This window comes from Phascolarctos cinereus, unplaced genomic scaffold, assembly GCF_003287225.1.
Source record: "Phascolarctos cinereus isolate Bilbo 61053 unplaced genomic scaffold, phaCin_HiC Scaffold_8;HRSCAF=390, whole genome shotgun sequence".
Classification (NCBI taxonomy): Eukaryota; Metazoa; Chordata; class Mammalia; order Diprotodontia; family Phascolarctidae; genus Phascolarctos; species Phascolarctos cinereus.
In genome coordinates this window covers 58599220-58606611 of record NW_027556291.1, presented here as the reverse complement: position 1 = coordinate 58606611, position 7392 = coordinate 58599220, and the positions used below count along the sequence as shown (strand labels likewise).

Genomic DNA, 7392 nt, shown 5'->3' with positions numbered 1-7392 from the left:
CACATTTAAAGTTTCAAAAATTAGGTTTATATTTTTTTTTCCATTTGCCTCTGATGCTTTTTCAATTGATTTTTTCCCCCTCTTTTCTGCTGAGAACAGTCTTATGTCTCTTCAGTTACTTTAGCTTAATCTTTTTTAAAGTGGCTCTGCTCCTACTGGCAATCTTCTCCTCACCTCATCTCCCATTTGTTACAACATTCTCTTTTTTATTTTATTTTATTATTATTATTTTTGGCTAGGCAATGGGGTTAAGTGACTTGCCCAGGGTTCATAGCTAGTGTTATGTGTCTGAGGCCGAATTTTAACTCAGGTCCTCCTGAATCCAAGGCTGGTGCTCTATCCACTGTGCCACTTTGCTGCCCCTTTCTTTTTTTTTTTTCACCCTAAGTAATGAGGCAAAACTCGGGAAAAATAGAATGAAAAGAAGTTTATTAAAACTGTATCTAAGAAGTAACATGTTTACTAGTTGATCACTAATGCATCAATGCCAAGATGGAGCTAGCATTTATTTATAACTTTCACAACAAAATAAAGACATTTCAGATAGGTCCACATTAGGAAAATTGGATAGGACATTGCATCTCAGCTCTTTAGGTAGCAGGTGACTTGATATGTGAGTGATAACAGATAATAACACAAAAACTGTAGCTGTTGGGAGTGATGCCTCCCCCAACAGTGTTTCACAAGCAGGACTGGAAACAATGGATCACTGAGTCAGCATAACTTTCTATAATTCCCCAATTTGGTGCTAACCATATATAGGGTGCAGCAGCACAACTGGTTTCAGCTCACTCCTTTATCCTCAACTGCTCCATCCTGCTCTCTGCTGCTCATGCCTAATCAATTTGAACAAGCATCAGCGGTTGTGAGCTACGGGATTTAAAGTTACAACAGGAAACAAATGTACTGTGGCCATGAGCTTCACAAATCATAATCCCACATTTCCATCAATGTTATAAAGTCAAATAAACTTAGGTACAGAATCATAATCTCATGTATCCCCCAAGGAGAAAAACCTGGTTAAATAAGCTCTATGTGTAAACTAGGGCAGGCCACTTAGAGGACTCACCATGTACTAATTTTAGAGGGGAGATTTATGTATCAACAAGGTCACCAAGAAAATTTAGTAAATATAAATACCATGAAACAAAAGACCAAAGAAACACAATAGTGGTCATCAATATTAAATAACATCAATTCTCCTTGTAACCCACTCCCACTGTTCAGTTAATGAGCACATTTCATCTTGAGTCCCAGATGTCCCATGTAGTTGTCTGATCCCTGGCAACATCTTCCCTTGGACATTCAGGAGTAGGCCTCACTCCCAGAGCAGCTCTGAAGTGGCCTCTTTCCAGTGGACTTGCTTCCCTGTTCCAAGACACTTGTGGAAATTCCTAGGTAATTCTATTCAAATCTGTCAGTAACTAGGCTCAGTACAATTTAGTATAACATCTTAAATGTGCTTTTTACAATAACCAATTCATGTAGTTAAAAAAAATCTGTTCAAGTCTTATGATTCTGTTCTTATTAACAATGGAGCTATGAGAACATCCAATTAGGAGCCCATAATTCACCTGAAACTTCAGAAACTATCAGTTATTACATACTACTTGCTGTTTCTATCTTTCTTCTTTACAATTATTAGTGCAATTTTATATGTAAGGTCCTGAACTCAATTTTTACAACATTATTATAACATGTTTAAGGCCATATATATATATATATATATATATATATATATATATATATATATATATATAATTGTCTGATCTTGTTGCTTTCTCAAATTTTTCCACGCCTGGTAATTCCCCTATAGCAGGAGAAGATACTTTAAGGGTCTTATCCTATACATGAAAACATAGCTACCAGGACTCATTGTTAGTGGATGCTGTCAACCTCCAGACTAATAGATATCCGACCCTTAAGGTATTATATACTCACCCCTTAAAGCAAAAATAAATCTTTAAGATTAGAGTTTGTTGAGATTAAGTTGGATAAAGATGTAACTTCACTATGTACTATTCCAGATATAATTCCATAATCTTCACAGGTAATAGGCAAATAGATTTAGATGAACCTCACTCTTTCTTATAAGCAGGCTTGAAAATTTCCCTCATGTTTTTGCAAGGAATGGAAGAGAGGATCCCATTTTCTCAGAAAACCAGTTCATCGTTTAGGAATTTCACAACAATAGCAAGATCTTTCGTGGGGCTGATAAGATTTTATTAGGTAGCCCGAGCAAACAATCTCAAAAAATCTTGGAAGTTCACAAATAAAAAGATTTTATAAGGTCTTTTGTTTGTACCTTTTCCCATACAGTAAGTAATTAACAATTTTCCCTTTCCAAATATACCCAATTAAATACTTGATACATTTTTATATTATGATAATAACCACTAATAACTTAATTAATAATTTCACAGTAACCAGATAAAAAGATATTTTCAGTAGTCTCATACAGTGGTTTCCCAGTATCCACAATAAAAGTAAATTTAAAAGCATAATAACAACATAAATAGTATTATGGATTCTTAAAACAAGAAATTCCTTTATTTTATCACTTCTGGCATTTTACACTGATCATATCTAAAACCTGGTATAAAGTTATCAAGTAAAGAGCAATTGCATCTAATTAAAGAAATAATAATATTAACAATAGTTAACATTTATATAGTGCTTGCCATATACCAGGCACTGTGTTAAGCACTTTACAATCATATGATCCAACAACCCTGAGAGGTGGGTACTATTATTTCATTTCCCCCTTTATAGATGGGGAAACTGAGGTAAACAGAAGTCAAGTCACATAGTCAATAAATTTCTGAGACTGAATTAATTGCTGAGACTGGATTTTTTGACTCAGGTTTTCCTGATCCATGCATTTTCTAGCATTTTTTTTTCTTCTTCCTTAATACCAAATAATAAATGCATTTTTACATTAAGTTCTGATTTACCACAATTATCCTGACAGAGGAACAGATTTCACTGTAAATGAGACCACAGGATGATTTAGTTTCAGGACCAAATCAAATCTGGATTTATAGTCACTAATGGTAAAGTGTAAATTTCAATTTTTCTAAGGGCTATTTAGTGCTAGCCCTTGAAATTATAGCGCCAGTTACTTTCAGTTGGTCTACTGCCAAAGATTTAAAGTCACAGTCTTCTATTTTCACCTCTCTTTTAGGATGAATGAAACTTTTCTGAAATGTAGAAATTGCAAACATAACTCTATTAGGCAGTAATGAAATCATAAATGCATATTTCTCACATAAAGAGTAAAAAAGATCCTGATAATGGTTTGCTATCTGAAGTGATTAAATGCCGCAAATATATTTCTATATTTTCTATATCATGAAGAATAACCAAATAAAATTTTTCATAATCCTTCTCTGAATGAGATTGAATCCTTCTTCACTTCTATTTTCAAACTTCCACAACCTTTTACTTTCCAGCCCTCTATTCATACTATCAGTGCAAAAGAAACTAAAACTTTTCTTAATTTCCTACCCATTTCCTCTTATCCCTAACTTGGTTAAACTTTATCTCTTAATTTCTTTCAAGCTTAGATTAAAGCCCTTCACAACTGTACCTGTCTTGTTTCTTTCATTGTCTGACCAGACACTTCCATTACAAATTATATACCAGAGTATCTATACAAGTAATATTCACTTTACTGATTTTTTCTTCTTTCCTTTCTCTTGGGCCACAGTAAGAAATTGTGAGATTCCCCTTTTTTATGTTTTACATTTAAAAGACTTAAAAATTCTACTTTAGCCTTCCCAAAAGGTATTTTTAGTACGTAGTCACCTACCCCAATGATTGTTTCAAATCTCTTTTAAAAGCACTGAAAATCTCTGGTTTGCCTAGCCTAGAGATCTTCAAATCATATTTAGAATGTGCATCTGACCAAGTTTAATACCTAAGGTCCCATCCTTTATCAGGTCAAAATACATTGGGTTTTTTTTCCCTTCCCTCCCCCCAATAATTTCCCCAGCCCTTACCTATCTTTATTGCTCAGTTGTGGACCTATGAGGCAGGATGTTCCCCAAGCTTTTACAATTTGTCTACCCTGGAGTACCCTGAAAGCTCACTCCTCCCACTCCTTTTAGGAGTACTGGTATTCCCATGCAAATACAGACAAGGACATTTACTTACCTGCCTCTTCCTGGTGATCCTTTTGCCTTTCCTTCTGCCTTCCCTTCTTCCTGCACAAAGGGAAAAAAAATTGGATTTGGGAACTTATTTCTCCTTTTTCTGTCCCGGCTTTTGTGGACCTAAATTCTCTGCCACTTCACAGCTTAACTAATTGCTGGGGTAGGCCAGCTGTCAGGCAGATTGCTGGTTCCAGGAGTGGAGTGGGCCAGAAGTGAAAACCCTCAAAAATTCCAGGTGGTTCTCCATTTCTTAAAAGAAAAACTCTTTGTTTGGACTTTTGCCCTGATTGAGGAGGCAAGATTCAGGAAAAAGACAATTAAAAAGAGTTTATTAAAAGTACATCCATTAGCAATACATTGACGGGCTGATCACTAGTGATGGAGCCAGTTTTTATAGATAACTTTTATAATGAGAGACAATATGTCCAAATCAGCAAAGGGGTATTCAGGCACTGCATCTCTTCCCCACCGTAATTGTTGGTAGATCCTAGATAACAGGTAGTAGGTGACCTAACACTTGAGGGATAGCAGGAAATACAAAAGCCGTAGACTGGCTGATACTGCCACCAACAAAGCCTCCTTTAATAGAGCCTCCCAATGGGGAGGAATGGCTCTGTCTTATGCCCGCATCTGGGGTCTCCCAAGCAGAGCGTCTAATGCACATATCACTCACAGTCATTGAATTAGGCCTTGGCAAAACCAAAAAGCCTCACTCTCCTCACTTGTCTGTTAAGGGTCTGTCAAGTAAAAGGGCCTGAAAAATTCTGTAGTTCTAGTTATGTGGACACTGAATTTTTAGGTGAGTCAGTCATGGCAAGAATGAATACATATGTAATGGTGGGGAGTGGGGAAGAAATGAATGGTTGACCTGCATGGTCAAGAAGCCCTAGACTTCATATCTCAACTCATCCACTTACCAGCCATGTCAAGAGTGCGAACTCACATGACCTTCCTTACTCCTTCTCAGCTCTCTCTCCTACAATATCAGAGCAAAAAAATGACCAGTATCAATGTTTGCTCTGACACTCAAAAGGTACACAAAATGTAAAGCTTGCTGCATACAAGGGAGTGCTTCTTCTTTTTTTTTTTTTATTACTGATGGCATGAACATTTCCAAGGACAGATGTGTCAGGAGTGCAGGGGAACTATTTCAAAGCTCCAGCAGGAGGAAACTCTCTGGTTTTCCCTGACTTAGGCCCCCAGATCTAACCTATTCAAATTTCTGAAACAAATACAAATCTGGAAACTCACCTTTGAAAAGAAAGTGACTTCCCCAAAATGAAATTTGTCCACAAGAGGAACATTATTCCAGCTCTTCCTGGGAATAATCCTAGAACCAATCAACAGAAATGAGGTTAACCTTAAGGCAATGAGAGGCCAAAAGAAGATGAATCTGACATTTGGGGGAGGCTCCAGAATCTGATCTAAGCCTGCAAGAACTTTTGTCCTTGGAAATGTCCACTAATTTTGCCACCCTTGAGTACATTTAGGATGAAGGAAAATGAAATGACATAAGGGAAATAAAAAAGGGAGAGGAAAAAAATATATATATGCCCTTGTCCATCACTTTGGTGTCAACAGATCAAGACCTGGATTCTTGGGGAAGGTGAACCACCCAATCAAGCCAAGGATGATGGCATGGTGAAAGGAAATGAAGTACAGGAACAAAAACGATGGCAGACAGCCAAACCTCTTAGAGCCTTGGACTTGGAGCCAGGAAGGCCCGACTAGCAATCCCACCTCAGCCACATAGGAGGTGTGTCCTCCTGGCCTGAGTAACTTCCCATGTCTTAGCTTCAGTTAATTCCTCTTTCAATTGGACTAAAAAGAGCATCAGAATCAGAGGTCTGCTGTTGGGTCAAAGGAGATAACATGCACATACTGTACTCCTTCAGTGATATTTGCTGTTCTTATTGTGATTGATCCTGAACAGAAAGGAAAAGATCTGGCAGGGCTGCAGTGGAAGAAAGGAATCTGTCCAGCACATTATGGCAGAGCCCTTGGGCAAGGCCAAATGCCACCTCCAAGGGCAACCATCATCCATTTTTCACAAAAGGAAAAACTGAAGAGACTTACATTTAGGAGGGAAGAGGGATGGTTACCTGAGGACATTTGTGAATGAGAGGGCCACTTCTCAAATCTTCCAGGATATCTCCCTCCTAGGAAGGAAATGTGCAGAAATTATGTGAAGCCAAAAGGACTTAGAGGAAAAGAGATGACAAGATTGAATGTATGGGAGGTGTGGCACGTGATCCCAACTGTCTGGGATCCCAAGTACTTGCAATTGTTTGTCCTGCTGACTGCATTTGATGGAGGGAGAAGAATGGGAAAACCAAAAAAAGAATAAAATATGATTGAGGTAGAGGCACACTCAGGGCAGTGTCCAGTGACAAATATTTGGAGTCAGCCAAGCAGAGATCCTAATGCATACATCAGACGCATTCTATTGATTAGGCCTTTGAAACCCTGTGGGCCTCACTTCCCTTACATGTCTGATAAGGAGCTTTCAAGGAAAGGACCCCTGAAAAGGCCTCTGTGGACCCTGAATTTTTAGGGTAATGTAGGGTGGTAAGAATGAATACATATGTGGTAGTAGGAGAGGGAGAAATGAATGGCTAACCAGCTCAAATCATTAAGAGGCCACATCGTGACCTGCATGGTCAGGAAGCCTGGACTTCACATCTCAACTCATCCACTTACCAGACATGTCACTAGGGGTAAGTCATGTGACCTCACTCCTCCTCAGCTCTCTCTCTCCTGCAAAATCAGAGCAAGAAAACCACCAAACTCACAGTTTGCTCTGAGACTTAATAGGCATAAAAAATGTAGAGCTTGCTGCATACGAGGGAGTGTTTCTTTTCCTTATTATTGATGTGCATGAGCACTTCCAAGGAAATGTATGTCAGGAGTGCAGGGGAACTACTTCAAAAGTCCATCAGGAGGTAAACTCCCTGGCTTTCCATGACTTATGACCCTAGACCTAACCTATTCAAATTTCTAAAACACATGCAAATCTGAAAACTCACCTTTGAAAAGGAAACAGTGAGCTTGTCAAAATGAAATCTGTCCACTAGGGGAAGGTTGCTCGGCTCTTCCTGGGAATAAACCTAGAACCAATCAACAGAGAAATGAGGTTAACCTTAAGTCAATGAGGGGCCGAAAGAAGGAGAGGTTAATATGGTGGGAAGGCCTCAGAATCTGAGCTGAGACTACAAGAACTCTTACCCCTGGAAACGGG

The 7392-nt window shown here is 38.4% G+C and overlaps 1 pseudogene across 8 annotated transcripts in view; it reads right to left on the bottom strand.

The window, feature by feature from the left end:
• Positions 1-412: 412 nt before the first annotated feature.
• The window catches only part of LOC110202166 (E3 ubiquitin-protein ligase DTX3L pseudogene), a 40184-nt pseudogene continuing 33204 nt past the window's right edge, over positions 413-7392 (bottom strand). For 6 of the 8 annotated variants that reach the window (XR_013483712.1, XR_013483714.1, XR_002322649.2 and 3 more), the window contains 7 exons: positions 7181-7261; positions 6855-6911; positions 6257-6313; positions 5406-5484; positions 5072-5130; positions 4156-4205; positions 413-3200 (listed from right to left, as the gene is read on the bottom strand). The product of XR_013483712.1 is annotated as an E3 ubiquitin-protein ligase DTX3L pseudogene, transcript variant X1 (transcript). The remainder of the gene's footprint in view (positions 3201-4155; positions 4206-5071; positions 5131-5405; positions 5485-6256; positions 6314-6854; positions 6912-7180; positions 7262-7392) is intronic. The other 2 variants (XR_013483716.1, XR_013483715.1) reach the window with 2 other exon arrangements.